The following is a 13,519-nucleotide window of genomic DNA, read 5'->3' on the forward strand; positions in this document are numbered from 1 at the left end:
TTGAAAATCACACCAATTAAAGAAAAAATTAGGTATATAGGAGTCTGTGTTTGCACAAGTTCATACGTTTTTCTTTCTGATTTGTTTCATTCTAGATGGACATAAAGTTCTTCATTGAAATTCATTCCTCTTGGCTGTTTTGTTCTCATCCGGATGATGTATTTCGAATCCAGTTGTCGCAATTTTTTCTTTTGATCTCCTAGTCTCTCATTACTTTCAATGGTATCAATCGCAAAGAAACGCATGTTGAGACAGTTTCCACTTTGGCATTCCAGAAGGTGTTTTGCTGTAGCATATGTTAGATCTCTGTTTTTGACAGCACAAATGTGCTCTAGGATCCTCTTGTTGAGCATACAAACAGTGCTGCCTATATATAACATTGTACATTCACATTGAATTGCATAGACCACAAATTTGGTTGTGCATGTGATCTTTTTGTTTATAATAATTAGTCTGCCTTCTGGATCTCTGAAGTTTCTTTTGTTGATTCCAATTTTACAGGCCTTGCAAGAGTTGCATTTTCTAAAACCGAGTTGTTGTTCGGTTAACCAATTGGATTTTATGGTTTGCGGATTGAAGTGACTTCTAATCAGTAAATCTTTAATTTAAGGAGCTTTTCTAAAAGTTATTTGAGGTCCTGGGCCTAAGATTGTCTTAAGATCTTGATCTTGTTTCAGGAGTGACCAGTATCTTTGTACAGTTTGATGAATTCTTTGTGACTTTTTACTGTATGTTAATATTAATCTTGGGGGTTTAGGTGCTCCTTCTTCTTGTTTCTTTGACTTTTCATTTTTTTCATCAGAATTTCTGTTCTAGTCAGTTTCTCTAGTTTTTTCTTGCTTCTATTGAGATCTCTTTCATGATATCCTCGTTTACGCAATCTTTTTGCACAATTTTCAATTTCGAAGTCAGCATTTTTATTTTGTGAACAGTTTCGTTTCATCCTTAGAAATTCTCCGTAGGGAATACTACGTATTAGTGGTTGAGGATGGAAGCTGTCAGCATGTAAAATACCGTTTTCTTCCGATATAAAGTCGTTTGCAATTGATTGTTCTGTATGTAGATTTTGATATCACGAAAATCCACATGATTGCGATTAATGTTGTACGTAAAGGATAATCCATTGTTGTTTTGGTTAAGAGAATCAAAATACTCTTTAAATTCTGATTTGCTGCCGTCCCAGATTAAAAACAGGTCGTCAATGTATCTGGTCCAAGTGACTATTTTGCCCATTGCCCAATCGTGTTTTGGGGCCCATGCAATTTCCTTCTCCCACCAACCCATTGTTAAATTCGCATAGTTGGGGGAGAAGGACATGTCCATAGCACATCCGCAAAGTTGGTGGAACAGTTCATGGTTAAATAGAAAGATGTTATTCTTAAGGCACATTTCAATCATAGTCAAAAGCATGGCAGAGTGATGTATTTCTCCAATATTTCTTTGTTTTAGGAAATGTGCACATGCATTTAGACCTATTGAGTGTTCAATGGACTTGTATAGAGAGACTACGTCAATGGTGACAAGTAGATATGTGGGATTCCAAGTGATGTTTGAGAGGACCCTTAGAAAATCAGATGTGTCCTGTATATATGATGTCAAGTTTTTTACCATCGGTGCTAAATAGTGGTCAATGTAGGAGGAAATATTTTCATAGATGAAGTCACATGCAGAAACGATGGGTCTGCCCGGAGGATTAATTAAATAGATTGTAGGAATCGTTGGTTTTTCCTTAAGTAGAAAAGAACGTTCATTCTTGTTTAGTAATCCACTTTCATGCCATTTGTCTGGGTGATTTCTAGTTTCATCCACCATTTTCTGTATTGGATTCGTTTTGAGTAATCTGTATTTTGTTTCATAATATAATTGACGATGTGCTTCAGCAATGTAATCCTTTGTGTTCTGTAAGACTATATTTCTGCCTTTGTCGGCCGGTTTAAATATAACGTCATCATTTTGGCCAGTGTTTGTATAGCCAGTCGTACATTGCTGGACATGTTTTCTCTCTTGTTAGGATTTCTCAATTTTTCAAATTTTTCAAGGTCACACATCAGTGCTTCTGAAAATGAGTCTATTTTATTTCCGGGTGACAGTTGCGGACAATATTTAGATTTGCTTTTTAAACCACTGGCTTCATGTGATGTGGTCTTGATATCAATTTGTTGCAGTACGGTTAGTTCTGTACTTTCGTTGTCCTCTATTTCGTGTTCTAAATCATATAGATTCTTTAAGAGTGGAAGTCCCTCAATCGTCAATGATTCTTGATTTGGCAATGCACCTGGTCCAATTGTTGTAGATGGGTCAGTAGTCTTTTTGTTGATATGGATTTTTGAAAGTTTTAATTTCCTCACATATTTGTATAAATCATCTTTGTGTCAGTGTAATTAAAGTGTGGTTGGGGGCAGAATGAGAGGCCTTTATTTAATGCTCTCTTCTCAGTTTCTGTTTAGCAGTAGTCAGACAGGTTAATGATTAAATTCTCCATTTCTAGGTTCTCTTCGTGCGATTCCTTATGGGATAAAATCTTATATACAGGAGAACAGCCAGCTAACCTTAGTAATTTGCTCACAATGAGCCACTTTACTCAACCCAAGCAATGAACTACCTGGCTCTGTAAGGGTGATGAGAGATTCATGAAGTGTATGACGTGCAAAGCATATAGAATTGGACAGAATATGAAAGAATGTACCACCTATGAAGAAAGAACATCACCTACCTTTCTGTACTCCAGATTTACAAAAAAGGAATCCTCGATGCCAAAACAGAGTTTTACTCTAACAGGATACTGGCAGCGGAGTCCCAGTCCAGAGAAATCTTTGCAACAGTGCATGAGTTGGCTTCATCTGACAGAGCCACGGCTGCGATTCCCCCCTCCCAACTTTTTTGCGACTCACTCAACGAATTTTTCGTTGAGAAGGTCGCAATGATCAAAACCAACATTCCTCCCGCATCACCTTCATTCATCAACCCCTCTCCCCCTCCCACTGTCACCAAACTAACCAGCATTCCACTCTTGACCAAGGATACACTCCCCCCACTGCTCCAACGGGTGAAATCGGGCTCCCCCCTGGACTTTGGCCCTGTTCACATTCTCAGAGAAATTTTCCTAGCTTGTCTCACCCCACCTCTTACACTTCTCAACGACTCACTCAGTAATGGCATTGTTCCTAGTCTCCATAAAACCGCGGTCCTTATCCCACTTTTAAAAAAGGCTGGTGCCGATCCCTCACTTTCCTCCAACTATCGTCCCATTTCTCTTTTACCTTACTTGGGAAAGGTCTTGGAAACTCATGTTACCAAGACCCTGAGCACTCACGTGGAGGCAAATCGTTGCCTCTCCCCTTGTCAGGCGGGCTTTAGGCCCCTCTACTCCACGGAGAAGGTGGTGATTTCAGTGATGGATGGGCTACGTGAGGGCATTGATACCAACCTCTCGCAAGCCCTCATCCTCTTAGATCTATCCGCCGCCTTTGACACGGTGGACCATTCCACACTTCTCACTCGTGTCAGGGCGGCGGGCATAGAGGGTCTAGCCTTCTCATGGCTTGAGTCTTTTTTGAGTGGAAGGACTCAGGCGGTCCACCTTGCTGGTTTCACCGCCGCTTCCCGTGGGGTGGACTGTGGTGTTCCCCAGGGCTCTTCACTTTCCCCGCTTCTGTTTAATTTATACATCTACCCCCTCATTTTTATGTTGCAGCAGCTCGAGGTCACGGTGTTCAACTACGCCGATGACCTCCAGCTAATTTTTAATCTCTCCAATTCCCCTTCATCCGCCCAGAATGTTCAAACAGTCATGCTGTTCATTCAGGACTGGATGAACTGCAACCACCTCAAACTCAATCCGGACAAGACAGAGCTGGTCCTGACCGGAGGTGGTTGCAGCCCCTGGTCTCCCTCCTTCTGGCCCCCCTCACTCGGTGTTCCCCCACCCCCTGTCCCCAAAGTTAAAACTCTTGGGATTTTTCTCAACTCACAACTTTCGGTTCATTCCCATGTCAGTTCAGTTGTGTCCTCTTGTTTCTTTTCCCTCAGGACAATCAGGAAGATCTCCCGCTTCTTCTCCCTCCCGGCATTAAAAGTCATCGTGATGGCAATGGTGCTCTCGCGCCTCGATTATGGCAACATAATCTACAATGGCGCGCCTGCCTACGCTATCCACCGTCTGCAATTAGTACAGAATCAGGCTGCTCGCCTGATCCATGGCCTGCCCAAATTCCATCGTGCTACTCCTCTGCTGGAGGCATTACACTGGCTACCTGTGAGAGAGCGAGCCTTATTCAAACTCGGCTGCCTCACCTTTCAGGCCAGGATGGGCACCGCCCCTGAGTTTATATGCTCAGTCATCAAACCTTACCTGCCGGCCAGAGAACTCCGTTCCACCCACTTGGCACTCCTGACCACTCCTCGTTTTAAAAAGAAGAAGGCGGGAGGAGCAAAATTCGCGGTTCTTGCCCCAACCTTTTGGAACTCTCTCCGGATGCATCTCCGCACCTCACCCTCTTACACCGAGTTCCGTAAAAACCTCAAAACCTTTTTGTTTTCCCAAGCTTTCACTGCCTAACCCCCTCTCGCTGCTACTGCTGGTTATCAACTGAAAGCGCCAAGAAACCGCTTGGTAAAAGCGTGCTTAATAAGTGTTTTTAAATTCAAATTAAATTCAAATTCAACATCATCAATAGAAGAAAAGATTACTTTTGGCATTGAATTTGTTATTTATGTCATGAAGCACAGCTGCAAATAGTGGTATGTTGGGAGAACATCCAACAAAATAAACGGCACAATTCTACAGCATCTGATTGTGATTATCAATCCATTCAATACTTATCCTTTAGCAAAACATATGTGGGATGTGCACTACAGCAAGATTTCTTGTTTAAAATATTAAAGAAGCAAACAAATAAAAAAAACATTCTGGGCATTGGAACCAAGAGTTACTATTGAGGAGAAAAGAAACCATCTTAATACTGTCTCTAGGAATGGAAAACATCTGGGCGCATGAATTGCATGTGGAACTTCAAGTGCATCTGTGATTACAATATGACTGGTCTATATACACAAACACCACAAAAGAGAAAGATAACAATCTCTGTTGCAGAACTCTTTTAACAAGCATGAGTCTATTAATTTGCATTCTGTATTTGTATTCAATATCTACATGAGCACCCTCGCCGCCATCGCACGCAAACACAACCTCAACATCATCTCGTTCGCCGACGACACCCAGCTGATACTCTCCCTCACCAAAGACCCATCCACCGCCAAATCCAACCTCCAGGAATGAATGAAAAACATTGCAGAATGGATGAAACTCAGCCGTCTCAAACTGAACTCAGACAAGACGGAGGTCCTTATTCACAGACCATCCCTACCGGCCTGGGATGACTCCTGGTGGCCCACAGCACTGTGCACCGCGCCGACACCCACGAACCACGCACGCAACCTGGGATTCATCCTAGACTCCTCCCTCACGACGACCAAGCAAGTCAATGCCATATCATCCTCATGCTTCAACACCCTGCTCATGCTCCGAAAGATCTTCCAGTGAATCCCCACAGAAACCAGAAAGACAGTCACCCAGGCGGGAACGCTCTCTACGCAGGAACCACAGCCAAACTTCAGAAAAGGCTCCAAAGCATACAGAACGCATCCGCATGACTCCTCCCCAACATCCCTCGCCACAGCCACATATCTGCCCGCCTGAGAGACCTGCACTGGCTTCCCGTCAGCAAAAGGATCACCTTCAGGCTCCTCACCCACGCACACAAAGCGCTCCACAACACGGGCCCCGAATACCTCAACAGCCGCCTCACGTTCCACACTCCAACCTGCCAGCTCCACTCCGCCAGCCTCGCCCTCGCCAGCGTACTCCGGATTCGCAGAACCACCGCCAGAGGAATATCATTCTCTTACCTGGCTGCCAAGATGTGGAACTCCCTACCCACCCACCTACGGCTGACCTGGGACCATCTCACCTTCAGGAAACACCTCAAGACCTGGCTTATCGAACAGTAGCAGCACCCCCCCCCCCTCCCCTCAGCGCCTTGAGACCCTCACGGATGAGTAGCGTGCTCTATAAATGTATTGATTGATTGATTGATATAGGAACTTTGAAGGACAGAATAAACACTGTTGTTATGGGATTTGTCGGAAATTGGGTTATTAGTTGTTTGGCCTGCACAAGCAAAAGGACCACAATTCACATTACTAAAAACGAAGCATCCCAGTGCAGCACTTGACTCTCTCAGGGTAGCGAGGCAGAGCAGCCCATGTCTTCCTCTGTGGAGATGATGTGAGCTAATAATCACTGTACACTGGCCCGCAATAGCAACACTCAGTAAGTGAATTGTCCAGTCAGTACTTCTTCTTTAGCAAAAGGAGACGTACATTTATTACACACACTACTAAATACTAAACAGTAATTTACAAATGTATACACTGGTAATTGGAAAATACTATAGATTATATTACATAATCACCTTTCACCCCCAAAAGGGGTCATAAACACATATGAGGTAAGTCTACTGACTTGGTCAAATGTTCAAGATCAACAAACCACATGTTAAAAACATCTCTTTCTATGTAAATGTAATCATCAACAATATTAATAATCCTTTGCAAATGTACTTTTTGTTGTTTATAACACATATAAATAGTTATCAATTGTCATTGTCAACATTATTATCTCAATAAAGTGTAGTAATCCAGACAAATTCAACTTCAGCTTCCTTAAATAAAGTTTATTGGAAGGTACAATAAACATCCACATCCTTCAGCAGTACAGAAAATAATGACCATTCTTGGAATCTTTGCTGTGATGCTGTTCTACCTCATAAGGATTCCGGCCACCACAAATCTCCCCTCTATATTATCGTAAAAAGAGAAAAGATTGTTAACATGTAGAGAACAATGAAACATAAGTAAATAGTACATCAAAAGACTAATAGAAAGCAAATAAAAAGTTCATACAGCAATGAAGAAACACAACATAGTACAGCAATTGCATATACATTATTTGAATAAGGTGCATAACAACTGCATTAGACACTACTTGAATGGGATATTTTACACAAATCCCCAAAGCTTCATTACCTGCCATCGTCCAATTGAGCCACTGATCCATGACAAGAATGACTTTATGGGGCTGTGAAAACTTACTCTCACCCTTCTTCACAAAACCAGTTTTCCTCACAACTACTCAATCACCATTAGCAATGTCCAACTTCTTCACATTTTTCCGATTATCAAAGTTCATTTTGTTGTGCCACTGACAATCAAAAACCCTTGACCTAATTTCTTCTCCATCAACCCACGCCTGATTCTTTTCATGAAGCCACATCGGAGATTCCTTAGTACCAGGCTCTTTTCCTTTTAATGCTATAAAAGGAGAAACACCAGTGACAGAATGAGGCATCACTTTGTGAGCCCACATCATCTTCCATAACTCCTCTTTCCATGACAACCCATTTGCCAGTGAGAGCTGAATACTTTCCATCACAATACGATTCAACCTCTCAACAAGTCTGTTATCCTGTGGACGAAATAAAGCCACCTTGTCATGTTTCATTCCAAGTCTATAAAGAACATTTCCCATTTCAGAAGAAACCAACTGCAATTACAGAATGCCATTTCAATAACGGAGCAAGCAAATTTACGATATGTACAATATATGCGGATATTATTGACGATCCGGAGGTACTGATTAAGGTGTCTAACGAGCTATTTCACTGGCCCCTTCCTTTGATTCTCTGTGGAGATTTTAATATTCATCTACCCTGTAATAGGTCCACAGATCCTGGGTTTATTTATCAAGGCAGGAAACCAAAGGTTTTTTTTGCTCTCAAAGATCTATGTTTACAACACGGCCTTCTAGATGGCTGGGCCATGGATCATCCGGGCGACCCTGGTTATACTTATTATTCATTTCCACACTCAAAACATGTAAGACTAGACTATCTGCTTCTTTCGAATAGCTTGCGCTCTACATGTCTAATCAATAAACTGCCTAGAATCTTGTCAGACCACAACCCGCTTAAGCTTAACTTAATGAAGGTTGGTCAGAGTTTAAGACTTTCAAATTGGGCTTACAGACGGCCAATTCTTCAAATGTCCAATATTCACACAATCAACAATTCATTTTAAGCTTAAAGAGTTTCAATGTAAACAGTTCAATTCAAAATCCTTTTTTGGCATTTATTTGCGCAAAGTTCAAATCAAATTGCGGCCAAAAGTTCATTGTAACAATAAAGTAAACATGTAATTGTAAATTCATTACATTTGAACATTCAAAACAGTGCTCTCAGTGAAAACGGGGAAGGGGTGAGTGAAGTGAGTGGGACACGGTAAAGGTGTGGTGACATTTTTGTGGCATCATTTCGCAATTAAGAAGCCTTTACACCTAAATCAATTGGCAAAGGTTCCAAACAATCATCACACATAGAGGGCGAGACACAGTCTCGTTATTTCAGTCCTATGGTGTGAAGTAAGCAAAGCGTAGTTCTACGTTTCGACCCCTGGAATACGCTAAAGGGTTGCTTTCAGCCTCATGTTGGGGTCTTCATCAGGAAAAAGGGTGGGGGAGAGCCTAGGGGTTAAGATAGACACATGTATCAGTGATTGTGTGTTTAATTAAATCAGAAGAAAGTATAAGAGACAAGGATGTGGTGTTTACCTACATCAACAGACGGTAGACTTCTGTGCCGTCTATACCGGGGCCTTGGTACAGCTCCCAAAGTTTATCTAAAACATTAATGAATTAATTAAAGATCAGCGTCAGGGTGCTAGTTAATACCAATACTGCCAGAGGGTGAATGGTCGAAAGGAAAGGGACTTACTTATACGTTGTACTTGTACAGGAAAACGCAGTGGGCACATCCCTCAATCACGGGGACCTCAAATGCTCCTTAGCTGTAGTGATAAAAAGGTAGCGCATTGAGGTTTACCGGACTAGGGCATGGATTAGCAAACACCGTTTGAGAGAAAAGCTAAATCAATGGTCAGGCATGGAGGGTTGTGATCTCACCTTGGGACGGGACCGCAAGAGCTGGATTCCCGCTCCAGCTGCGCTCTGCATCCGAGTGAAGACTCGCGGTGCAGCCGCTGGATGCCCGTAAAGTAAAAAAGGGGCTCGTCACATGCGGCCAATCAGCGCGGGGGTAGGGCGGGACCGTACTCGAAGATCAAGGGAGCGTCTACTCTGCAGTAACTTAGAGCGGAGGATTGCAAGGGGGAATCTGTGAACAACCAGGATCGGTTGTAACAGTAAAAGGTTACCCCGTGGTGTTTCAGTAAAAAGCAGCCGCTTTGGCAGCAAATGGAGTTAAATAAAATTTATCGAGCAGACATGAAACTGTAAAGTACACAAAAGAATTACGCCCACCATTACGAGATCTCGACAGAGCACAGTTTGATCATTGACATGTAAACCCACATTGTGTTTATGGGGTAGGTTGGGAAATACAATTTCAAACTCTGTATCTTAATAAAATTGCAAACGTCACAAAATCAGAACACAAATAGTTATGGCACAATTAAGAGGTCGGTGGTGGGTTGAGCGTGCGCCACTTAACAGAATTAACAGTGTATTTAACAGCAAGTGACCGGGGTCAGAGCACATTCTGGTGTAGATAGTAGTGGTACATTCAGTGTGTGCTACAAAACAGAATTAAGTGGTCATTTATGGATACACCGGTAATGTATGCGAGGTCGTAGCAATGGACCAAGAACAAATTAAAATGGCCTGACGTATTGTAGGATATAGATAACAACTATTCAGCCAATCCACTGGAAAGTGGATTATGTGGAGGACGAATTCTAGGGTCTATGATGACCCCGAGTGTTCATTCTGGACATAAACTAGCCATCTGAGAGAAGTTAGCCTCGAGTTCATTCAGCCCTCTCCTTATGGTTTGGAATTTCTGCATCCACTTGCATTCTCTGGTATTAAGGATGGAGGTAAGGTTGCCTCCCCGTGGTCCCAGGCAGACTTTCTCTATCACTACCCAGCGTAGAGATTCAGGTGTATGGTTCCTTTCTTTGAAATGTTCCACCAATGGGGCCCCGGCTGTGGAGCACCGGATTCTGCTGCAGTGCTGAAAGATACAGTTCTTAACCTTTTGTATAGTTTGACCTATGTACATGAGGTCACAGGGGCACAGAATTGCGTAGATCACTCCACTGGTGTTGCAATTGGTCAGCGACTTGAGATTGATAGTGAAGTTGTTGTATTCGATTTGTTTGGTCTCCCAGCACATGGGACATGCCTTGCAAGAGGTGCATTTAAAGTGTCCAACAATTTCCGGTAGATTCCATAGGCTCTGGATCGTGGGTGCCTGTGGGGTTTCCAGTAGGGATCGTACCACCATGTCTCTGACGTTTCTCGCTTTTTTAAAGGCGTGCATAGGAGGTTCCGGCACCTCAAGAATGTCTGCCACCAGGCCCCAATGTTTATTGACACTTTTTCTTATAGCGTTGCTCTGGGTGCAGAATGTTGTTACACATATCATGCGTTCAAATGACGATGCTCGTTTCTTGGTTTCAAGTAGGGTTGAGCGATCCTGGAACCAGGCTCTCTTACGGGATCGCTTCACGAGGCGTTTAGGGTAGCCTCTATCGATCAGGCGGTTGATGAGTTCATCTGATTCCTTAAAGAAGTCTTCTTTTTGTGAACAATTCCTTCGAAGGCGCAAAAACTGCCCAAAGGGTAGGTTGTCCCTCAGTCCCCTCGTGTGGTGGCTGGAGTAGCGTAGGAGAGAATTTCTCTCTGATGGTTTGCGGAAGAGAGTGGTGTACAGGTATCCGTCTTTCTCCTTGATACTTATATCAAGAAAGTCAATCGACTCTCTATCCATATGCATCGTGAATTTGATGTCTAAGGATTGATTGTTAAGCCAGGTTAAGAAAGCTTGGAGGGTGTCTTCATCTCCGGACCATACCATTATAACATCATCGATGTAGCGGTGCCAAGTTGTTATCATCTCCCTGTGTGGATTGTCTGGTGTGAGGATACAGTCTTGTTCAAACTCAGACATATAGAGAATAGCTAGGTCCGGTGTCGATCAGGAACTCAGTAGGGACTGGTGTAGGTTGTTCCCGTCTGTTAAGTATCCTCCTCATGCAGTTCAGAGCCGGTCTCTGTGGGATGCTGGTATACAGTGAGACGATGTCCATGGTCACGAGAATCTGGGTCTGTTTGCTGAATGGTTTGTGGTCGAACAGGTTGATGACTTGCATGGTGTCTCTTAAATAAGTCGGGGTTGCTTCACATTGAGGTACTGGAACTCTTTCTTCGAAAGGAATCCCATTCCTAAAGCTTGTGTTGTGATAGTCACAATGTCTTTCCGTACTTCCCTGGTAGGGTCCCTTGTCACCGGTCTGTAGCTGACCCCGTCAGTGAGTTGGGATTGGATCTCAGTTTTATAGTCGTCCACATTAAGTATGACTATGGAGCCACCCTTATCCGCCGGCTTGATTACCACAGATTTATTTTCCTTCAACGATTGGAGGGCACTCCTCTCACCCCCACTGATGTTATGTTTGACGTATTGTTTTTTCAACACAAGCTTTAGGAATGGGATTCCTTTCGAAGAAAGAGTTCCAGTACCTCAATGTGGATCACCCTAGGACTCCTACTATATACGTACTACCTAAGGTACACAAGAACCTCGATAAGCCACCTGGACGATCCATCATATCAGGATGTGGCTCACTGATTGAACCACTCTGCAAGTACGTCGATGTCTTCTTAAAGCCCATAGCAGAAGCAACCCCGACTTATTTAAGAGACACCATGCAAGTCATCAACCTGTTCGACCACAAACCATTCAGCAAACAGACCCAGATTCTCGTGACCATGGACATCGTCTCGCTGTATACCAGCATCCCACAGAGACCGGCTCTGAACTGCATGAGGAGGATACTTAACAGACGGGAACAACCTACACCAGTCCCTACTGAGTTCCTGATCGAATTACTTGAAATTGCCATGACAAAAAACTTTTTTATCTTCCAAAACGCCTACTACATACAGAGCAAAGGAGTAGCCATGGGCGCTGCCTTTGCACCGGACCTAGCTATTCTCTATATGTCTGAGTTTAAACAAGACTGTATCCTCACACCAGACAATCCACACAGGGAGATGATAACAACTTGGCACCGCTACATCGATGATGTTATAATGGTATGGTCCGGAGATGAAGACACCCTCCAAGCTTTCTTAACCTGGCTTAACAATCAATCCTTAGACATCAAATTCACGATGCATATGGATAGAGAGTCGATTGACTTTCTTGATATAAGTATCAAGGAGAAAGACGGATACCTGTACACCACTCTCTTCCGCAAACCATCAGAGAGAAATTCTCTCCTACGCTACTCCAGCCACCACACGAGGGGACTGAGGGACAACCTACCCTTTGGGCAGTTTTTGCGCCTTCGAAGGAATTGTTCACAAAAAGAAGACTTCTTTAAGGAATCAGATGAACTCATCAACCGCCTGATCGATAGAGGCTACCCTAAACGCCTCGTGAAGCGATCCCGTAAGAGAGCCTGGTTCCAGGATCGCTCAACCCTACTTGAAACCAAGAAACGAGCATCGTCATTTGAACGCATGATATGTGTAACAACATTCTGCACCCAGAGCAACGCTATAAGAAAAAGTGTCAATAAACATTGGGGCCTGGTGGCAGACATTCTTGAGGTGCCGGAACCTCCTATGCACGCCTTTAAAAAAGCGAGAAACGTCAGAGACATGGTGGTACGATCCCTACTGGAAACCCCACAGGCACCCACGATCCAGAGCCTATGGAATCTACCGGAAATTGTTGGACACTTTAAATGCACCTCTTGCAAAGCATGTCCCATGTGCTGGGAGACCAAACAAATCGAATACAACAACTTCACTATCAATCTCAAGTCGCTGACCAATTGCAACACCAGTGGAGTGATCTACGCAATTCTGTGCCCCTGTGACCTCATGTACATAGGTCAAACTATACAAAAGGTTAAGAACCGTATCTTTCAGCACTGCAGCAGAATCCGGTGCTCCACAGCCGGGGCCCCATTGGTGGAACATTTCAAAGAAAGGAACCATACACCTGAATCTCTACGCTGGGTAGTGATAGAGAAAGTCTGCCTGGGACCACGGGGAGGCAACCTTACCTCCATCCTTAATACCAGAGAATGCAAGTGGATGCAGAAATTCCAAACCATAAGGAGAGGGCTGAATGAACTCGAGGCTAACTTCTCTCAGATGGCTAGTTTATGTCCAGAATGAACACTCGGGGTCATCATAGACCCTAGAATTCGTCCTCCACATAATCCACTTTCCAGTGGATTGGCTGAATAGTTGTTATCTATATCCTACAATACGTCAGGCCATTTTAATTTGTTCTTGGTCCATTGCTACGACCTCGCATACATTACCGGTGTATCCATAAATGACCACTTAATTCTGTTTTGTAGCACACACTGAATGTACCACTACTATCTACACCAGAATGTGCTCTGACCCCGGTCACTTGCTGTT

At 43.5% G+C, this 13,519-nt stretch overlaps 1 long non-coding RNA gene across 1 annotated transcript in view; it reads right to left on the minus strand.

Moving 5' to 3' along the window:
- Window positions 1-6,802: 6,802 nt before the first annotated feature.
- Window positions 6,803-13,519, minus strand: part of LOC144825261 (uncharacterized) — a 131,187-nt gene continuing 124,470 nt past the window's right edge. The window contains exon 3 of the long non-coding RNA XR_013609360.1: window positions 6,803-6,857. This is a non-coding gene — a long non-coding RNA (uncharacterized LOC144825261). The remainder of the gene's footprint in view (window positions 6,858-13,519) is intronic.

This window comes from Lissotriton helveticus, chromosome 3_1 (genome assembly GCF_964261635.1).
Source record: "Lissotriton helveticus chromosome 3_1, aLisHel1.1, whole genome shotgun sequence".
Classification (NCBI taxonomy): Eukaryota; Metazoa; Chordata; class Amphibia; order Caudata; family Salamandridae; genus Lissotriton; species Lissotriton helveticus.